The sequence below is a fragment of the Dama dama genome, chromosome 17 (assembly GCF_033118175.1).
Source record: "Dama dama isolate Ldn47 chromosome 17, ASM3311817v1, whole genome shotgun sequence".
Lineage (NCBI taxonomy): Eukaryota > Metazoa > Chordata > Mammalia > Artiodactyla > Cervidae > Dama > Dama dama.
This window is the reverse complement of record NC_083697.1, coordinates 38,103,833-38,125,506: the sequence shown is the minus strand read 5'-3', so window position 1 is coordinate 38,125,506 and position 21,674 is coordinate 38,103,833. Positions and strand designations below refer to the sequence as shown.

The window sequence follows — 21,674 nt, the reverse complement described above, 5'->3', positions numbered from 1 at the left end:
ATTTAAATATAAACAGCCTACTTACTCCGTAAACTTTAATAAAGAATATTGGTAATATAAAATGCTCTTTTGTAGTTTTGGTTACCGTAGTTTGTGCATAATAATAATTATTTTACGGTGAGTTTCTTGAAGAAAGTATCTTGGTTACAACACAGGATGAATATTTTCTATTCTCTGGAGAGCAATGACTATTTGATCATCATTTTCACTATCCTATAACATTAATCTCAGCAGTTTCAGATAAATGAACAATAGGAAAAAAATTCTTATTTTAAGAAAAGTAATTTGTAAATAAACCACATATTTTTAGGTAATTATTTTTGCTTTCTTTTGAATATTTTTTGGTAAGCCATTGGTTACCTTTAATCTGTTGAACTGTGTGATGTCAACTAATGGTTAAGACTTTTTCATACCTTAACTTAGGAATTCTTTTCTTTAGTTTATTTTTTGTGTGTGTGGACATTTTCCTTAAGATATACAAAAAAATTTGAAAACATTTGAAATTATCAAGGTACAAGATTATATAAGTCCTATTGAATGTTAAATTAAACACAGTGGTTAAGTAATCATTCTACAAACTGGAAGTGTGTAGCAAAGAATGAATGAAGTAAACCAAGGCCTGTAGACCACTGACCTGATATATTCCTTACTATATCTGCAGGGATATATATATATATATATATATTGCATATATAAATATATATACTTATTTATGAGGAAAATGCCTAATATATTCTGATATATTCTAGAACTTCAGTAAACACTGTTGGGAATGAAAATGGTAGCAGATTTATATGTTTTGATATGTGCAGGTTATGTTCATGGGTTTTAGATGGCATGGATTAGCAGAAAAATACCAATTTGATTGGCAGCAGCAGTTGCATTGTATAATCCACTCAGTTCATTCATCCTTACTTCTCTTCTAAATAATAATGAAGAAATCAGAACATAAGTGATGTATTTTAAGGTCAATTTCATCTCTGTGGATAAGATGCTCCCCAAGTCTTTAGAACAAATTTCCAGATTTAGATACATAAAGAATTAAAGAAATTATAATTATTCAGTTTTCACTTTAGAGATGGCTTCACATTGCTGAAATTGCTTCCTGTGTTTTTTTTTTTTCATGACTGACTTCAGACTTGATTAAAAGAATATATGATAGCTGTCCTTTGTTCTGCTACCTCACCCAGCTATTCACAGCAACCTGGAGCACTCATTACTTTCATCAGAATTCAGAAAGGGCCTTTTGCAGGTTCAGGTGACCTGGACCAAAGCAGTTGTTGTGAGATTTCTTTCCTTACGTTTCTTTTAAAGATTGTTTCCTCTATGGGACCTATGTACTGAATATAACATAGATACACAAATGACTGGTGTGAAAGGCACCTCTGTCTCTACTGAAAGCAATAGCAGCTGTTTATATTGTTAGCTCTTAGCTGAGACCAACACCACTATGGGCCGTTAAAGATGGGGATTTATAAGAAAACAAGGTCAGGAAATGTAAGGAGAATGTGTAAAAATGTTCACATTGAAAGGTGAATGCAGAAATATGAATGCATGTATAATTCTTGTCTGCATCACATGTATCAGGAAGAATGTTAAGAACTATGCACTAATATTGAATGGCAAGATTCAGTTAAAACATTTTGAAATAATTATTAGAAAAAATATATAAAAATGAAATGCATAGTGAGAAGAGTATAAGGGAAGATTTATACCATAGAGTCACAAATGATTCTATTTGAAAAACTAAGGACTGTTAAAATTATTCTCTGTTGTGTTAAAAATTATTATAAATAATTTTTAGTTATAAAAGTTGATTTTAATATAAAAAGCAGTCACAATTAGGATTGTTCATCTTCCAGTTACAGCCGGGTCCATCTTACTTCTTCACATACCAGGCATGAATATTGATTGCTCTCAAAGAATCTTGTAAAAATAGACATCTAACTTTCACACAGTGACAATTTCAGTTGGATTTGCCTTGCATATCTTCCAAAATTAAATTAGTGTAAGTATAAAACAATGAGACTACTTTCATTTATGGATTATGAAATAAGTCCTATGTCTTTTTAGTTATATATAAATATCCACGTATCTTTATCACATGTGTAAAAGGGATAACAGAAGAGTTGCAGAGCCAAAAACAGTATAAGGAATACTAAGCAGGAAAAAACTTCTCCAAGACACATGACAATTCACTGTAAGTATTTCTGGTGCCATAGGCTAAATCTGAATAGTCTGGTTCAAAGAAGATGTAAATGTAAAAGAATGATTTATGTGGCTGTGGTATTTGATGCTTGATTCTAGGGCTTAGTCTCATAATTTATATTCCTCTCTGCTTTAATAGGATATTTTTACTGTGGTTAAAAACATCTGTTAATTCCAAAATTCTTAGATTGGATTCTCCAACTTTCCTTAGCATAAGATTGCAATGTATATAACTCATCAGCCTGTGTTTCCTGGACCAATTTATGTAACTCCAACTTCAGCTTATTTTTTGAATTGCCTGACCATTGAACTTGAGAATTAGTGACTCCAGAAACCAAGAAACAAAATCTGAACATCAAGCAATTATACTTCTTCTCATTCATTCACTTGTTCATTTTTCCCTCATTTTTTTCATTCCTTCTTCCCTTTCCACATCAATGTTGTATTTTGTCTCCAGGCCCAATACTCTGTAGATAACTGATGCCTAACTCCATGTGCAGAGGGGTTGAAGGGATAATGATGCAGCTGACTGGCTACCTCCGGGCACTCACAAGGCAGGAGAGATTCTCAAGGTACATTTGGTGGCTCTCTGGACCACCTGCTTCTCTTCATGAGTCTGGGGTGTTTAGGTTGGTCAGTTCTCCAGGAATTCCATACCAAGTTCTGCATCAATTTTCTTTCCTACTGCCACGTTCTAAGAACTGGCATATAAGGTCTGCAATCAGAATCTGCCTATTTTGTGATCTTTAGTACTTATCATTAATGTAGTATTAAAATTTTAGACATCTGTATCTATTAGAGACAACACAGACATGCATTCTTTCAAATATCTCTTACTGCCAATTTTCATTAAAGAATTTCCGATCAAGAAGGATTATAATATTGTGTATTTGGACTCTAATTTTGAGGGTACTCAGTTAAATCAGTCTATTCAAATACTTACTTAAAGCCTATAACTCTTCCAAAACTGGGCCATCTATAATGGAAATAGCAAAAGAGAAGATGGAATGTCTGTCTCCAGGAGATCTAAATATGCACCTGAGGGGGGCTGTGGATTTTAACAGTGTCGTTCCCTTCTACTTGTAACTTGGGTTTTTAATTGTGATAATAGTAGGAACATGATGTTCTAGATTTTTAAAACATTTACTTTTCAGGAAAGAGGGAATTTATTTTTTAAATAAATTCATTATTTTTAATATAATGTTAATAATGATATACAGTGCATAGCTTAATTTTATTTTTTTCTGTGATTTTTTTTGTTGTACCCTTTTACTGGTAAGTCTTTCCCTTATATCACTCAATATGACACTTTTAAAGTAACAGGTCCCTATTACTATGAACAGATTAAATTCAGATGTTTATAGACCCTTATATCATGATTTTATATAACCTGCTTCGGGGCCTTTTACCTGACTACCTACAATTGTGTACTGTTGTGTAAGCTACCTCATAAAATATATATTTCAGCAACATGTGCTACTCTGGATCTTGTTTTATTTAGGAGAATCTTTAGCAGCTTTCTATGAAAGCTGTGTTTAATGAAATTTTTTGTTGTTGTTGCTTAAGTATTCTTTCTACCAAACATTTTCTTGTAATAATAGCACACCACTTTCTTCTGTTCTTTTTCTACCTTTATGGATGGAGTGCATGATTAAACAGCATAATTCAGTTTTTAATCGGCCTTTTATGATAGTTATTTGGTAAAAGAATCGCCTATTATGTCATAAAGTGACTCTGAATATGTGGTTTATTAGATTAAAAACCACATTTATGTGCAGTCTGCATTTATAATGAGAGTCCATTTTGTAGTCATAAAAATTCTTTAAGTTCATGTTGACAAACCAAAGGTGACTTAACTATATTCAGAATTTTAACACTATTACAAGTATTATTAATATGCAACTTTTACATGATCCAGTCTGCTTGCTTAACTTGAGAACAAAAAATAATCTGACTTTTTATTTTAACATTTAACAGCTTATTTTTGCATGTACTTGGAAAGTATTTTTAGATTTATTGGAATCTCATTACACATAGTCTTTTAGTATCCATACAATATTTTGTTGAATTATTTTGTAATTTTCAAAAGAAATATTATTGAAACACTTGCTTTTAAAAACAAGACACACAAGCCAATGTGCAATAGAAAACTGCATATTCTAGGAAAAATAAGAATGAATCAGCAAATACTTTTGGGGTACCTCTAAGCATTTAGCCTTGGGCAAACTACTCTGCACAAAGCTGTGCTCTCCACTGGCTGTCCTGAAATCTTAGTGTAGTTAGCTTAACCATTATTATCCTGTGTTAGATACTGACCTGTATCTGCACCTCTTTCTTTTACCCTCCTATTACAGTGCTTCTAAAAATTCCTCACTCATCTTTTTAATCTTTGATTCTTCACTGTATTCACTCATAGTATTTATATTTGGTTCAGTATGTGTTTTAAACTTGATGCTTGAGGAAAAAGAAAACATCACGGTTAAGTGCAAGGGCCGTGTGTTCGTGTGCGTAGTAAGTCGCTTCATGCACAGAGTAAGTCGCTTCATGCCTATGTGCTAAGTTGCTTCAGCCATGTCCCACTCTTTGTGACCCTCTGGACTGTAACCCGCCAGGCTCCTCTGTCCATGGTGGATTTTCCAGGTAAGGATGCTGGAGTGGGTTCCTATGCCCTCCCCAGAGGATTATCCTGACCTAGGTATTGAACCCGAGTCTCTTTGTCTCCTGCTTTGGAGACAGATTCTTTACCACCAGTGCCACCTGGGAAGCTCTGGGAAGCATGGGCCATGTAATTAGATAAATCTACCTTTGTATGAATGCTGCTTCACCTCTTATTATCTGTGGGACCATAAACACACCTATTGTTTCCAAGCCTCAGTTTATTCAAAAATTTGGAATGAACACATATTCCATAGGAGAACTGCTATGATCATTGTTGCATAATAATTACATGGGATAACAATTATGGTTTGTGGGTTCCTCTACTAATCTAACAGAGAGGGCAGTGGCACCCCACTCCAGTACTCTCGCCTGGAAAATCCCATGGATGGAGGAGCCTGGTAGGCTGCAGTCCGTGGGGTCGGTAAGAGTCGGACACGACTGAGCGACTTCACTTTCACTTTTCACTTTCCTGCATTGGAGAAGGAAATGGCAACCCACTCCAGTGTTCTTGCCTGGAGAATCCCAGGGACGGGAGCCTGGTGGGCTGCCGTCTGTGGGGTCGCACAGAGTTGGACACGACCGAAGTGACTTAGCAGCAGCAGCTGCTAATCTAAATGCATTTTAATAGTGGAATACATGGCGACTTGGTACCATTGCATGTGTAAATCAGTAAATTCTTATCTTTCTCTGACCTAACATTCCCATACATCCTTTGCCACATGCATTGGTAGTTCCCATGCATATCATGGATAATACTAAATTTAATAACTGCCTAGTCAGTGTCTTTTTTTTTCCCAAGAGAGTTTTTCTTATCAAGATCCTGAATTCTGGGGTTGTAAAAATGTTATATAAGTTAAATGCTTCTATTTTTTTCTGTTTTCCTGGGATAGTTTTGCTTCTCCGGGAGAAGGAGAATTATATTTGTAGTATAATTTATTTGGCAAATAGTAATGTTGCAACAGGTGTACTTAGGGTTTGGAGGATTTAAAATACCTTGTTACCATTTCTGGGAAGTAGATAAAGCTTGTGGGGAGCAAACTAAAGCTTTCTGATAATTTGTGTAGGCTTAATGCAATCAGTGAAGTAAATAAGGCACTGAGTCATAACTACATGGGATTCAGTTGTAGACAGGCATAATGTTGTGGAAGAATGACATATGTGAAGGTCACATATAGAAATGAATTCAAGGAAAACTTGAGACTTTAATAGATGCATCATATCTGATATTTTGAATTTATTTCTAACATGATGGTTTAAAGGGTTATCTTTCTATGTTTTGTACTTTTTTATTTCAATATGGGCGGATATCAACTCTAAAAACTTGATCATAGGTTTCTTTGAATTTTCAGTATTTTCCTCAGTAACACATAGTGTCATGTTATTTTCTAAGAAATCCATGCCTCATTTCAAGACATATTTGCCTTTTGGTCTCTGGTAGACTATTATAATATGATAGTAAGAATGACTAGGGCTTCCCTTGTAGCTTGGTTGGTAAAGAATCTGCCTGCAATGCTGGAGACTCAGGTTCTATTCCTGGGTAGGGAAGATAGATACCCTAGAGAAGGAAATGGCAACCCACTCCAGTATTCTTGCCCGGAGAACCCCACAGAGGAACCTGGCGGGCTATAGTCCATGGGGTTGCAAGATTCAGACATGACTGAGCCACTAAACTACCACCAAGAATGGCTAAGCTCATTTCTTAAAGCTGTATTTTCCAACATAAACAGACTTAAAACATAGAAAATACATAAAATATCTATTATATATGAGGAATGTTTCAAAGCAAAAAACAAATGTTTTCTCAGAATGTTTATTTTTGGAGGGGGGGCTGTTCTACAAATAAAGTCAAATGTGGACCTTTTCATAGAAAATGTTTTTGAATTTTGAACCAGTAACAGTTTTTGTATTTTACTTTTGAATTTACACTTATATAAAATCAAACAGAATATTTTGAGGTGGTCCTGCATGCTTATTCGAGTTATTGAAAATGAGCACAATGTAAATATCTCTGATGATAGAAAGTTATTCGGAGATTAAAAAAAGAGGTGACGCAAACTTATTGGTCACAGAGAAAGAAAATGACATATCAGCCTCATTCTACAGGCTCCCAAATCCTGTTCTTATTGTTTTATATTAATTTGTCAACAGTATTTATGTTTGAAATTTTTTTAGTTCATTATATTTTACTGTTTTGAATTTCTAGGCATTTTTGCCCCTGTTTAAAGAAGTTTATATCTATATTAATTCATCATGTATATGTTAATATATGTATTTTATATATATGCATTTACATATGCACATGCATATAAATTCATATGTTTATATTAAAATATATATTATATAACATATATGTCATGTATATATGATACATATATATCATCTCTATCATGCTTATCTATCTACCTATCTGAAAGAAGTTCACCAAGCACTTCTTTCTTTTGGTAATCCTTCCAAAGTTGATTCATGCTTCTCATGGGTAATTTTAACTCTCTATTTACTATGTCTGTTACAGTGGAACAAGGCTGATTTGTTATTAAACCACTGTCATTCATTATTCAAAATTTATGCTAGGGCTCCTTGAGAGCACAGATGAATCATTAGTTTACACTTCCTTTCCTCGGAAATTACTTAAACCTTAAATATGAGAAGAGGACACCAACTGGAAGAAAACTATGAATCACCAAGAATAATTCATGATTCTTTCAAAAATGAAAATAATTGTTTACATATTTGTAAGACACTTTTAATGCACTGACTCTACACGGTATTAGAAATTTATATAGATGAATGAGATAAATTTGCCTCAAGCAACCAAGGACTTTATATTTTAAAGAAAGATATATAAAAATAGCTAAAGAAGCAAACAAATTAAAAAAAAAAAGGAGAAGGCTGACACAAAGCAAAATAACTGATACTATGATAAAAAATAGCAGGTGGGTTGTGTGTGTGTATGTGTGTGTGTGCCACTTAAAGCCAGGACTTCATTTTTTTATGTAGTGATTGTGAAAAATACAAAAAGGAACATATTTGTTGAAATTTGAAGTTGAAAAATAGCCAGCCACGCAAAGATAAGAGGAAATAGCATTGCAGGCAATAGCATATAGAAAACCGTTTGGAGGCAGGGTTTGCTTCATGTGTTTGAGGGAATTAGATTACCTTTTGAATACTCAAGCTTTTATTTTATTGTTTTGCAAATGTTTATTTCCATCAAACCAACCAGTGAAGTTGCTCGGTTGTGTCCGACTCTTTGTGACCCCATGGACTGTAACCTACCAGGCTTCTCCGTCCATGGAATTTTCCAGGCAAGAGTACTGGAGTGGGTTGCCATTTCCTTCTCCAGGGGATCTTCCCGACCCAGGGATTGAACCCAGGTCTTCCGCATTACAGGCAGTCGCTTTACCGTCTGAGCCACCAGTGAGATCATTATTTACTGGGTAGCAATATTATTTATGAATTTCTTACCCAAATCTGCTTCAGTTTTCCTGTTTGGGAATGAGTGTTGTGTTCTAAAAGAAAATCTGATCGTTCTGCAGATTCTCACTGACATCTGTGGCATGGCAGGCAATGTTATTTATGAATCCCTTTTGGATTTGAGGTTCACCTGTTTGTAACTGATTTTGAATATAGGTATGGGAACATTTGGGCTATCCATACAAGTGTTCTTCCTAGGAAAAAGAAATGAAATTAAACATGGAAAAAAGAATCTTACCCCATTTTCTTGGTCTTTTAATACAGAGTAACAGAGACATATTAACATCTAAAACTAGGGAAGAAACATCATTTTGTGGATTTTATATCTGCTGTATACTCTTGATAAAATAGCTTCCTTTGAAAGCTCAAGAATGAGAAGTGTCATTTATTTATATCTTATTATATCCCATGAGCTGTTAAAAGTGCTTTTTTCAGCCCATCTAATCTGTACACTGCCTTATAAACTATAAGGCAGTATAAGTTATTCTTACAAGCTTTTTATACATGAAGAAAATGACGTAGAGCTAGGTTAGCTAACTAGTCACAGCTGAAACCTTTAAAATAGTTCCTGGAATACTCTGGTATTTCAGAATGCTAACTAGGAGTCCCAGACATACATCAGTTGCGGGAGGAGAGTGGGTTCAAGGTGCTTATTTTCTGTCTCCTCTGTGATATCTGTTTGAGCTGGGGGTTTCTCTCACACAAAAGTCATGCTTTTCTAAAGGCAGCCTGCTCTTCACTACTCTTCTTCAGAACTGCACAAATTCCTCTCTTCTCTATCCTTTGAGCCTGGTTGCCACCTCCCTGCGACTACCTCTGATTTCTTGTACTACCCCTCGTTTTTCTGTCATATCCCATTCAAATCTGTGTAATTAGTGTCTTTGAAAAAGAAATCATTCTTAAATCATCCTGTTTTGAGCTTGCCATTGTTTCCTATTGGGATTTTAGCTGATATCAGTATTAACTACTGTATTCAGCTGCCTACATGGAAAAGCTCATCTTAACTTACTCTTAGTGAGTCGATGACTTGTCTAATCTAATCAGTAAGTGTTATCTGTTGGAATGTAGTATTCACACTAATGCATGCATATCGTATTGCAAAACTTAGAAAGAACACCTCACGCAAATCTTTGTCTTCTGTCTTCTATAAGATGAAATCTTCAGATTCATTGGTATTTTAGACATACATCAAAGGCTGACTTGATGTTAGAGATGCTGTGAGGCAACATGCCTATAGAAGGGCATGAGGTCTGACCAGGAACAGGTCTGATCTCCAAATGGCCACCCCACAGCATAGTTGTATGACTTCTCTTGAAGAACACATAATTATTTTTACTTAATATTACAAGTGGAATGAATTTGATGAAAACTAATGTTCCATTTGTATATTTTACATATCTCTTTGAAAACCCTCTAGTTTAAGGAAGTTGATAAATCGATGTTCATAATTTTTTAAATATTTTACTCCATTTCCTATGGGGAGAATGTCCTTTTTCTTTCTTTTATTCCATTCTTTGTAGGAGTGCTTTACTGTACAAACGACTCCTTATTACATTGCTGCAGAAATAAAACCACACATTTTATTGTTGCACAAATTGCACAGCCAAGACATTTTGTTACCTAGTAACTTATAAAGAGTCATAAGGAGAAAGTAACAAATTACAAAGGAACTGTTTTGCATTTTATCTCTTTTATTTCCTAGATCCACATTTTAATAGATACTAATGAAAAACAAATGGCCAAGCAGCAGGCAGCAGAGAAAGAGGCAACATAGGAAAGGTCCATAAAAGCATGACTATTGTAACTTTATTCCTTCCTTCATCCAACATTATTCAGCACCCAAGTAAAATACAATGAAGCAGAATTAGTGAAAAAATGTTATGTAACTTAGGGGCCCTCTGCATTTTCAAGGATTTAAACCACTAAGAAAGAATAAATGTATGTGTACAGATAATGTAATTGCTAGGCAGTGGTTTCTTGAGGAACAAAATACAAAGTTCCGTAGAAAATGAAATGATGTACAGCCTAGGGATGGTGAATGAAGGGAGAAAGTAAAGAAAAAATAGAGGAAAAATAGTAAGCCATGTCTTCTGCTCTGAAAGAAAAGATCTAATCAAAGAAGCAGCCATTTCAAAAATACATCTTTGTAACTGTGAAAACCATTCCTCTGTGGTGAGCCTGGACTGAGAATGGAAACATCAGGCCCTAAGGACAGAAAAGTAACTTTTCTGTCAATGTCTTTATCTTGCTCCCAGCTTCAAGATTATGCCTTTCCAAAACCAGTGGTAGAACAGTGAACTCAGCATGGAGAAAATCATGATTCAGCAAGTAAAATTAGGCATGAATAAAGACATTAATAATGACATCAGCCTTCATATAGCAAAGCCTTCGTGTTTTTTTTTTTTTGGTAATGCAGCAAAAGTACTGAAAGTGATTTGAGTTCAAAGATGATGCGTCAAAGGCACAGTGCCTCCACTGTGTTTCAAGAGCAAGTGATATTTTTATAATAATTATTCTATATGGAAGAGTAATTGCTTTTCATGTTAAAGAAAGAGATAAGCCCCTAAGATTTGTAATACAAAAGTGTTATGCATATGCTTTAACTAACGCTTTCAAAGGGCTTTTACTACCCATTTGGCATTGTGTGCTATAACTCAGAGTGTCATGGCAGTGTGCTCTTCCATGAAAACATGGATTGTTTCCTAACCTAGTTGGACAGAAGTAGATAAAGAATAATGATATTCTGTTTTAGGGTTCTTTTATAAACATGGTTTGCGATCACTCCTTTTTTTCTTTTTTCTTTGTAGTTACGTAGTTATGTAGTCAATGTTTTAAATTAAAAGCATTTATAGGTCAGATTATCCAAGTAAACAATGAGGGGTCTTTATTTGAATAAAAAATGCTCTGCCATCTGTGAAAATCAACATTCACTGTTTGTTAATTATTGGTTAACTTATTATTCCATCTGAGTAAATATTATTAAGAGTTTATAATTTGCAAAATACTATAATATTTCCTGAAAGAGATATCCAGAGACATCAATATGGTTTCTAGCCTCAAACATCTTATGGTTAGCAGGTAACATACGTAAATAACATTAACATAGATATAAGAAATTGTGAAACAAAATATAATAAATTATAAAGTTCTCAGTAGCAGTAAAGTGTAGTGTTATATAGGATTGCTAGGAGTGCTGATCTTAGTTGTATACTTTTACTTTCTTCTTCACCCAAAGCTAGGAATAATTTCCTGTTCCTTCCATGTTCAGTGTGACCCCAGTGTTTGGTACCAGATATAAAAGTACATTTTTTTTTTAATTTTTTATTATTATTATTATTATTATTATTTTCCAGTGGGTTTTGTCATACATTGATATGAATCAGCCATGGATTTACATGTATTCCCAATCCCGATCCCCCCTCCCACCTCCCTCTCCACCCGATTCCTCTGGGTCTTCCCAGTGCACCAGGCCGGAGCACTTGTCTCGTGCATCCCACCTGGGCTGGTGATCTGTTTCACCACAGATAGTATACATGCTGTTCTTTTGAAATATCCCACCCTCACATTCTCCCACAAAGTTCAAAAGTCTGTTCTGTATTTCTGTGTCTCTTTTTCTGTTCTGCATATAGGGTTATCGTTATCACCTTTCTAAATTCCATATACATGTGTCAGTATGCTGTAATGTTCTTTATCTTTCTGGCTTACTTCACTCTGTATAATGGGCTCCAGCTTCATCCATCTCATTAGGACTGGTTCAAATGAATTCTTTTTAATGGCTGAGTAATATTCCATGGTGTATATGTACCACAGCTTCCTTATCCATTCATCTGCTGATGGGCATCTAGGTTGCTTCCATGTCCTGGCTATTATAAACAGTGCTGCGATGAACATTGGGGTGCACGTGTCTCTTTCAGATCTGGTTTCCTCAGTGTGTATGCCCAGAAGTGGGATTGCTGATTTGGCATCATCTAAATTGTGTTGCCAACCTTGCTATGCTGCTAACCTATGTTCATTCATTCAATTCGTTCAACAAATATTTATTGAATGCTTGCTCTGAGCTAGAAATTATTCTAGAAGCTCTTCATATAGTAGGGAAAACAAACATCCTGCTCTCTTGGAGTATTTGTTCGAGATGAAAGAACAACACACTTTATACACAATTTTAGGTTGAAGCACTGTTATGAAATATTTTAAAAATGAAACAGCTTAAAAGGGATGGAGATGATGAAGTTGGGGATATCATTTTAAAGAGAACAGCCAGAGAAATTCTTCTGGGATGACTTTGAGCAGAGACCTGAAAGATGACAGGGGGCAGGTGATGTGGATGTCTGGGCATGGCAGAGTGTGCACAAGCTGTGGTGATATCAGCAACTTGAATTTGTCTATCTTCTCAGAACCATGTTAATACTTGATTTCCATTAATTGAGGACCTATTTTATTTTTGTGACTATCGGTAAATTTTCTGGCTTGTACCTGTAGTCACTTACATCTTCAAGCCCTGCAGCTTGTTCTTTGCAAATTTGTTTTGTACATTGAAGTCCTTATTTGAACTTCAATCCTATGATTGTTACCCAGCCATCTATTTCTACACATTACAGATGCAGCCTGTCTGATTTGTATTGTCGTGTGTAGAAACCCTGTCAGTAGGCTTCTGATGAGTCAATGTACCTGTTAGTTACTTAAGCATAATCTCTTTACTGTTAAGTTTGTGTGTATTATTGCTATTATCTGTTAACATAATTTGAATAAGCTCTGTCCACTGTACTAAACTGTTCAATAGATTCTTCTCCTCTTCCATGATTGCACAGTCTTAGCTGGATCCATGTCTACAACTCCCCTGCCCCCTGCAATTGAACTACATTTACCAGTTTCCCTGGTAGTTGTATAGAAGACCCATAGAATATGAGTGAAAGTATGAGCAATTTTTAAGTCATTTCCAACTTAATGACAAGCTACTTGCCCTCAGCTAACACTTCTCCCCTTTCAATGAACTGGCTTACTCCCGTGTCTTGTGACTCTGGTTTCACCAAGCAGGTAAGGATCTACATGCTGGTGGGTTTCCAAGCAACGGGACGGAAGGAACCTGGCTCTCCTATAGGTGACTGCTGTATATGACAGTAAGCCTCTATCTTATTTGTGTGATCAGTCGTGTCCAGCTCGTGCAACCCCGTGGACTGTAACCTACCAGGCCCCTCTGTCCAATGGGGTTTCCCAGGCAGGGATGTTGGAGTGGGTTGCCATTTCTTTCTCCAGGGAATTTTATTTAAACCTACATTATTTGGGTTGTCTTTGTTCCAGTAGGTCAAAACTTAGTGTAACTATTGCATGTGTCTCTGTATACTGTATATGAGGCAGATATCCCACTGCACCTACTCTGCTAGTAAGGATGATTTTGAGTGCCCAGATACTCCTCTTCTGATTTTCCCGTCACAACTGCGGGCTGCTTCCTTTCACTATTGCTGCTACTGCTTCTCCTCTTCATCCTCCAACAGATATATTGAGGTATAACTTACACACCATAAAATCCATCTGTTTTAAATGACAATTTGATCGTTATTCATAAGTTTAAAGAGTTGTACACCCATTGCCGAAATCCAGGGTTTAGAACATTGGCATCACCAACAAAATCTATCATTTTGTAATCAATCAATCCTCATTCCCACAGCAGCCTCAGCCAACCACCAATCCTGTTTCTATGGATTTATTGCTTCCAGACATTTGATATAAATGAAATTAGACAATATGTAGTCTATGTCTGGGCTTTCCTGGTGACTCAGAGGTTAAAACGTCTGCCTGCAATGTGGGAGACCTGGGTTTGATCCCTGGGTCAGGAAGATCCCCTGGAGAAGGAAATGGCAACCCACTCCAGTCTATGTTTCTGGTATCTTTCACTTAGAAGGGAGTTTGTGATGTTCATCCATGTAGTAACATTTTTATCAAGAATATATTACATCTAATGGTAGGCAATGTTCCATTGTAGAGAAATATCACTTTTTTTTTTTTTACATTCAAGGTTAAGAGACTGGATTATTTTCACATTTTGATTATTATAAAAAATGCCACTATGGATATTTATGTGAAAGTCATTGTGAAGACATATATATTTTGTCTTAATCTGATTGGGCTGCTATAACAAAATACCACAGACTAGGTTGCCTTAAACAGTTTTTTTTTTTTTTCCACAATTCTTGTGAAAGATAAGAATAAAGATTCCAGGAAGTTTGGAGTCTGATGAGAGCTCTCTTGGGTTGCTGCCTTCTGTCTGTGTGCGCTCATGTCCTATTCTTTGTATGTGCATGGAAGGAGGGTAAAAAAGCAGTCATTGGTGTCTCTTCCTATAAGGACACTAATCCTTTCAGATCAGGTGCAACCCTGGTGGCCTCATGTAACCTTAATTACATTCTTAGTGTCCCCATCTCAAAACATAGCCACAATGAGGGTTGTGGGCTATAACACTCAAATTTTGAAGGGATAGAAGCATTCAGTTCATAACATTTTTCTTGGGAAGATATCTTAAAAGGGGACAGCTCAGTCATGTGGTAAATTAAAGTGTAACTTCTTAAGTAACTTCACAACTGTTTTCCAGAGTATGTACATTCCCCCTAGCAGTGTTTGAGGATTCTAGTTTCTTGATATCCTTGTCAATTTTGTGAAACATATAAACTGGTATCTAATTAAGATTTTAATTTATATTTATCTGATGATTAAGGATACTGAGTATCTTTTCCTGTGCCTGCTGGCCATCTGTATATTTTTTGATAAAGTATTTATTCACATTTTGATGTGTTTAATTAGATTTTATGACTAATTTAACTTTAAATATTCTTTATATATACTTTATGAAAGTTCTTTATCAGATGTATGGTTTGCAGATACTTTCACCCGGTCTTTCCCCCACCCTTATCTTAATGGTACTTTTTGAAGTGCAAATTTTAATTTGTTGAAATTCAGTTCATCAGTTTTTTCTTTTAAGTGTCTTTCTTTTGCATTACATCTAAGAACTCTCTGAATAATTCAAGGTCACTGTGATTTTCCCTGCTCTCTTCTTAAAATTTATATATTTAGTTCCTTTTATTTAGATCTAGAAGCTGTTTCATGTTTGTATTTCAGTGTGATGTGAGACAATATTTTGGCATGTGAATATACAGTTTGCCTACTCTGTTTCACAGAAAGATTATCCTTTCCCTTGCTAAATATATTTGGCCCCTTTGTTGACAATCACTTGACCATAAACAGATGTGTTTATTTCTGAACTTTTAATCCTGTTCGTTAGATCTGTGTGCCTGTCATTATGCCAGTAACATATTGGAGATTTACAATAAGTTTTAAAGTCAAATGCATTCTTTTTCTTTTTTTTTCAAACTTGTATATGACTGTTGCATTCTTCTTATTTTATATAAATAATAGGATCAGCTTTCAGTTTCTTCAAAATAGCTTTCTGGGAAATTGATGAGGATTGTGTAGAATGCATAAGTCAGTTTGAAAAGATTGCCATCTTCAGAATATTGGGCGTCATATTTCATGAACATAGAATGTAGCTCAATTTTTTAAAATGTTATAGTTTTAATATAATAATAATATTTTCTAATATCATTTTTTGCTTTTCACTATGCAAATTTTGGGCTTCCCTTACACTTTTAATTTATTCCTTGGGATATTATTCATTTTTATAATACTGTGAATGGAATTATTTCCTGAATTTTTTTTTCATTTTGTTTACACACACACACACACACACACACACACATTGTTATGGGCTTCCCCAATGGCTCAGCAGTAAAGAATCTGCCTTCAATGCAGGAGATGCAACTTCGATCTCTGGGTTGGGAAGATCCCTTGGAGAAGGAAATGGAAACCCACTCCAGTATTCTTGCTTAAGAAATCCCATTGTCAGAGGAGCCAAGGGGATATATAGTCCATGAGGTTGCAAAAGGGTTGGACATGACTTAGCCACTAAACAGCAAACAATATATTGGTATACTGATCTGGTCACCTGTGGCCTTGATGAATTCAATAGTTCTAGAAGTTTTTTGTGTATCCCTTAGGATTTTCTAAAAACAAGATCATGTTATGCAAATGAAGAAATTTAATCATCCCTTTCTAATCTGGATTGCTTTTAAAATTTTATTTATTTTTTCTCCCAATTAAACTGTTAGAAACTCTAGTATATAATTTTGAGGGAAGAAGACCTTTCCTGTTTCCAGTCTTAGTTGGAAAACATTCTGTCATTCACATTTGAGTATGAGTTAACTGCTTATTTTCCATAGAGGCCTTTTATCATATTAAGAAAATGGATAGGATTTATCAGAGTTAATCAAAATCTCCTTGTTAAATTTCTGGCTGGATGTCTGGCTTGGTCTCTGGTTTGATCAAATTTGTATTGTAACTTTGTAAGGTATTGACTTTCCTTCATTTACACATAGATTATTATCATTTTCTACGACTCTGAATGATTTCTCCCCACATACCATTCTGAATCAAATCCTAAACCCTGTGGCATAGAAGCTCTTGATTGTCATATCTTTCTCTACTTGCTAGAACTGCCTTTCTAATGGACCTGAAGAGTGGGGTTGAAGATAAGGCTAAAATGCCATGGACTTACTCTTCTTATATAATGTTCAGTAGGTTTATTTGTTTTTTGAATAAGTGATTTTCAGTTTATTGTATGCTTTTGGTTAAATTTAAGAACCCTGAAAAAGATTTGGTCAGTTTTGTCCAGTTTTATAATTGGTTTGTGGGGAGAGATTTGCTGAGCTTCACATTCTGTCATTTAGAGGAGTTCTACATACCCCTTTTTGTAGTATGGATAGATAATATAGGTAAGAAGATAAAGGTTTTATAGAAGTATTAATATCATTGTAGCTAAACTACGAATGGTAAGAAATATGTGAAATTCATTTATTAGGGTAGTTCAGATGGAGAAAATAGTTATCAGAAAAGTGGACTCTGGGTAGAAACAACCAATAGTTTAGTTTGTCTGGAACCTTATCTATTTTAATGACCAGGTAAAGTTGGCATGTAAATGAAAATGAGCTAGTAATAGGTTCTTAATATCAAACTGAATTTAATATTTAGTAAGTAGCAAAGAATAAGGTTTGAATGGTGGAATTATTATATATAATTTAGCTAGGCTGTATGATTTGTAAAATCTTAATTCCCCAACTAGGTTTTGAAACTGTGGCCCCTGCAGTCGAAGCACAGAGTCCTAACCACTGGACCACCAGGGAATTCAAAGAATGAATATATATATATATATACCTACAATAGGAAAAAGAAAAAGGCACCCCCCAATATATAAATGATGAGCCAGAGGTCAAGAAACTGAAATCAGGGAAACAGTTGGAAATCTGTTTAAATTGTCCATATGATAGGCAGTATGTTCTCAGACTAGGATAGCTATAATGGGAAGGGGGAAAAGTGAGCTGCAATGAAACTATGCTGCCAGAAGACTTTGGTACCTTATTATAACTCTGGGGCCACTAAAAGGAACAAATCAAAGAAGATTCCTAGCTTTGGACCTTTAGAACTAGACAAATATAAAATTAATAGAAATAAGAAGCATAGAAGGAAAGACATATAGGGTAAGTGTAAATAGTAGCTAGCACTTACCAAATCCTTTTTATGTTAAGATATAGTTATATGAATTTTATATAAATTAATTATTCCTCACACAGGCCTTTGCATATATAAGGAGAATACGGTGGTCAAGTCAGTCAACTTAACCAAAATTAAATAGCTAATAAGTGTCAGAGTTGGAATTTTACCCCTTGTCTGAATATAGATATCAGAATATGACTGGAAAGTATAAGCAGGGCTCTATAAAGAAAGGATGAAATAATGGTTTTATGTCACATTGCTTGGAGGTGAAAGGTAAAGCCAACATGGGATGGAATTACCAAAGAGGAATAGAGCAGAGGAGAGAAACCCATTGACATATCATTGCAAATGCTTATATTTTGTGAGAAAAGGAAATAAAGAAAAAGTTTGAAAGAGAAACCAGTAGAGATCATTATTCCTGAGGAGAAAATCCTTCTTTGAGAGGTGGTTATCTTAACTGCTACTGAATGTTATTTGGATATGGTCTGTGAGAGAAAGTGAAGTTGCTCAGTCATGTCCGACTCTTTGTGACCCCTTGGACTATATAACCTATGAAGTTCCTCCATCCATGGAATTTTCCAGGCAAGAGTACTGGAGTGGGTTGCCATTTCCTTCTCCAGGGGACCTTCCCAACTCAGGTATCAAACCTGGGTCTCCCACATTGCAAGTAGATGCTTTTACTCTCTGAGCCCATGAATTCCAGAGATGAAGGAACCTATTGATTAAATTATGGAGAGACGTTTCTTTATAGTGTTTGTGGTGGTAAAGGAAGACTAGTACAAGCAGTAAGCAGTGAGTGGATGTGAAAGACAGAACAATGCCAGTGGAATCTATTCAAACTTTGCTGGTGAAGTTATATGTACACGAATAGCTAGAGGTTAGTGAAACATCAAACATGAATACATGGGGGAATTTTTGAGTTGAGTAGGAAAAAATATCAAAGGGGCAGGAGAGACATTTAAAAAAGCAGGTTGGTTTAGAAAGATGTTAAAAAGAGTTGGTAAATATTGAACTGCAACCTAAAGTAATACTCATTTATTGATTCAAAGAAGGAAAGTTGAGGAAATTCATAGCAAGTGGTTATAATCATCTCAGTAATACTTAAGGCAATGGAACATTGGGGAAGGGCAGTGGCGTGGAAAAGGTTTGGAAATGCTATTGGGGAACATCAATTAGGGATGACTTGAAAATACTTACTAGTCATAGTAAGACTCAAACCAAGATTTCATAGCAAGGATCTATAAGAGATAACATAAGACCACCTTCTGTAATAGTCTCCAGCAATATTCAGAATCTGTCAACATAATGAAGGTCACCATTTTAAGTACAATAAGTATTATTTTATTTAGATTTAGAATTAGGTATTATCTTCAGAAATTTCTTAAAGTTATAAGAAATCTTGAGTGAAAGCCGTTAGAAAGTGAAAATAATTTCTTTTGCAATGGATGCAGTTTCCACATTTTTGTTTCTGTTTAGTCCACATGTGAATATTTGAGGAGATCTGAATTTTCCATAAAAGAGACTGGTAAGAATGAGAGGAAAAGTAACCAGTTTAAAATTTTCCCATAATTCTGTTTCTCCCTAGGGATTTCCCAGAGTTTATTTGTTCAGAGCGAACACCAACCTCTTTTAAAAGAGATTTCCTGAGGATGTTTGAGAGGTTTCATTTATTCTATGTAATTTATAGAGTACATTATTTAGCTCTTGGTTCTGGGACAATCATTTTCATCATCTAAGTGGTATAGTGGAAAGTGAATATAATCTGTAGTCGAAAGCATTAGTTTTGTCCCAGACTCTGACTCTTAAGCAATTTCTATGAGTAAATTTCCCTGAATTGTAAAATGAGGATTAAAAAAATACCTAAACCATTTCATAGGTATATTATGAGATTCTAGTAGGTGATGAATTGAAAATTAATCATCTATATTATCTAGTATATTATATCTATATATATCTATATACTATATTATCTATTATATCATCTATATTATCTATTAAGTGATGTCATTTATTTTTAAATCCCAGAAGTATCAGCAACATGCAGACCAATGCTAGCCTGCATCTGAAGTTTCTGTTTCCTCCAAAAATACTTTGTTAGTTTGAAAATATAAAGTTTTTGGTACCATTAGGAAGCTTTTGAATATGAAAGATTCATTGTCTGAGTTAATATTTAAATAAGCTCTAAAGTGATCTATGAGAGGCTAGTATAATTCTAAAGATTTTAGGTTGATTATTTAAAAAGAGTTATTTTATAAAAACTTCAATTTAGTAAATATGCATTAGTTTATATACAGTGAAGCAATAACTTCAATAACTGTTGTGTTAAGTAAAATGCCTTATTTTCTTTGTATGATTGCAATGTACTATAATAGCATCTGAATAATATCATATATATGAGACTCTTCTAACATATATGAAGCATAGCTATATTATTTACTTAGTTATTAAATTAAGAAAACTATATGTAAACATGGAGCTAAATCCTGAAAAGAGAAAGATCTCCAACTATGATCAGCCTTCCCCTGAGGAGATTTTATTTCAGCAGAATATGATATGTGCATTTTAGTAGTCAGCGATGGTAGTGGCATGTGTTCATACCAAAATAGTTTGAAGAAGAACTTGATTTTGTTCGTGTAAGAAAGATTTTTTTTTCCCCTTCTGCTATGATTATCTTGGAGTAATTACGATAGTAAACGCCGTGGCACCACTAACACCCACATAGTCATATTCCTTCTGTTTATGTGAAAGGCAGCACCATTGAGTTGGAACTCAGTTTTTTCCCATGAATGCATTGTTCAAAAATTCCTTATCCATGAACATAACTGAAATTTTATACTGTAAACTTGAAGCTTATAATTTTTGCCAGTAGTTTCAAAGCAAACTGTGTAAAAGGATAAGGGAGAATAAATATTTAATAAAGAAAAGTTGGCTCATAATTATATGACCTAATGTTTACAATATTTTGATTCATATTTGTATTATATTTTATTTGTTTAGACCTAAAGTCCCCACAAATTTCACTATAGTTGGAATTTCATCATCTTATTAAAAAAGAAAATCATATGTTATAGCATAAATTTCTGGCAAGCATTTGGAAAGCAAGTTATTTCTGAGCAATATACATCTATGACAAAGTCCTAGATTTAGTACATTTACTTAAAACTAACATTATAACTCCATATATTAAAATTTATCATATTCTACAAAGACATAGGCTCAGTTCCAGTACTTAAGATTGGTCAGAAACAGTGAGATCAAATCCTAGATGTCACATTCTTTACTAGCCATGAACCTGTGAACGTTACCTCTCTGTTCAAGCCTCAATATCACCATCTGCAAGATTAATATAGTAACAATAGACATGACCATTTAAAGTGTAGTATTTAAGAGAAAGATTTTTATAAAAATTAGAAAAAATCATAAAAGCAAATGGCATATAATATATACTCAAATATTAGCTATGAAAGACCATCATTCATCATCATAATTTTGACTTGAAATACTGAAAATAAATGAATCCATGCAGAGATGACCATAAAGTACTAATAGTTAAGTTTTCTATCTCATAGTTAACAAGGCAGTATTTCAGAGCCTTCACATTTCTCATAAAGAGAAGCCTACTCTCTATAAAGAAACAGATTTGTATTCATCATATTTCTGACTTGAACTACAGAAAATAAATGAACCCCTGCACAAATGACCATAAAGTAATAGTAGATTATCAGTTTTTTTCTTCTCTA

The 21,674-nt window shown here is 34.5% G+C and overlaps 1 protein-coding gene across 1 annotated transcript in view; it reads left to right on the top strand.

Moving 5' to 3' along the window:
• The window catches only part of GRID2 (glutamate ionotropic receptor delta type subunit 2), a 1,497,839-nt gene that overhangs the window by 311,443 nt on the left and 1,164,722 nt on the right, over positions 1-21,674 (top strand). The gene's annotated exons all lie outside the window — the stretch shown is intronic.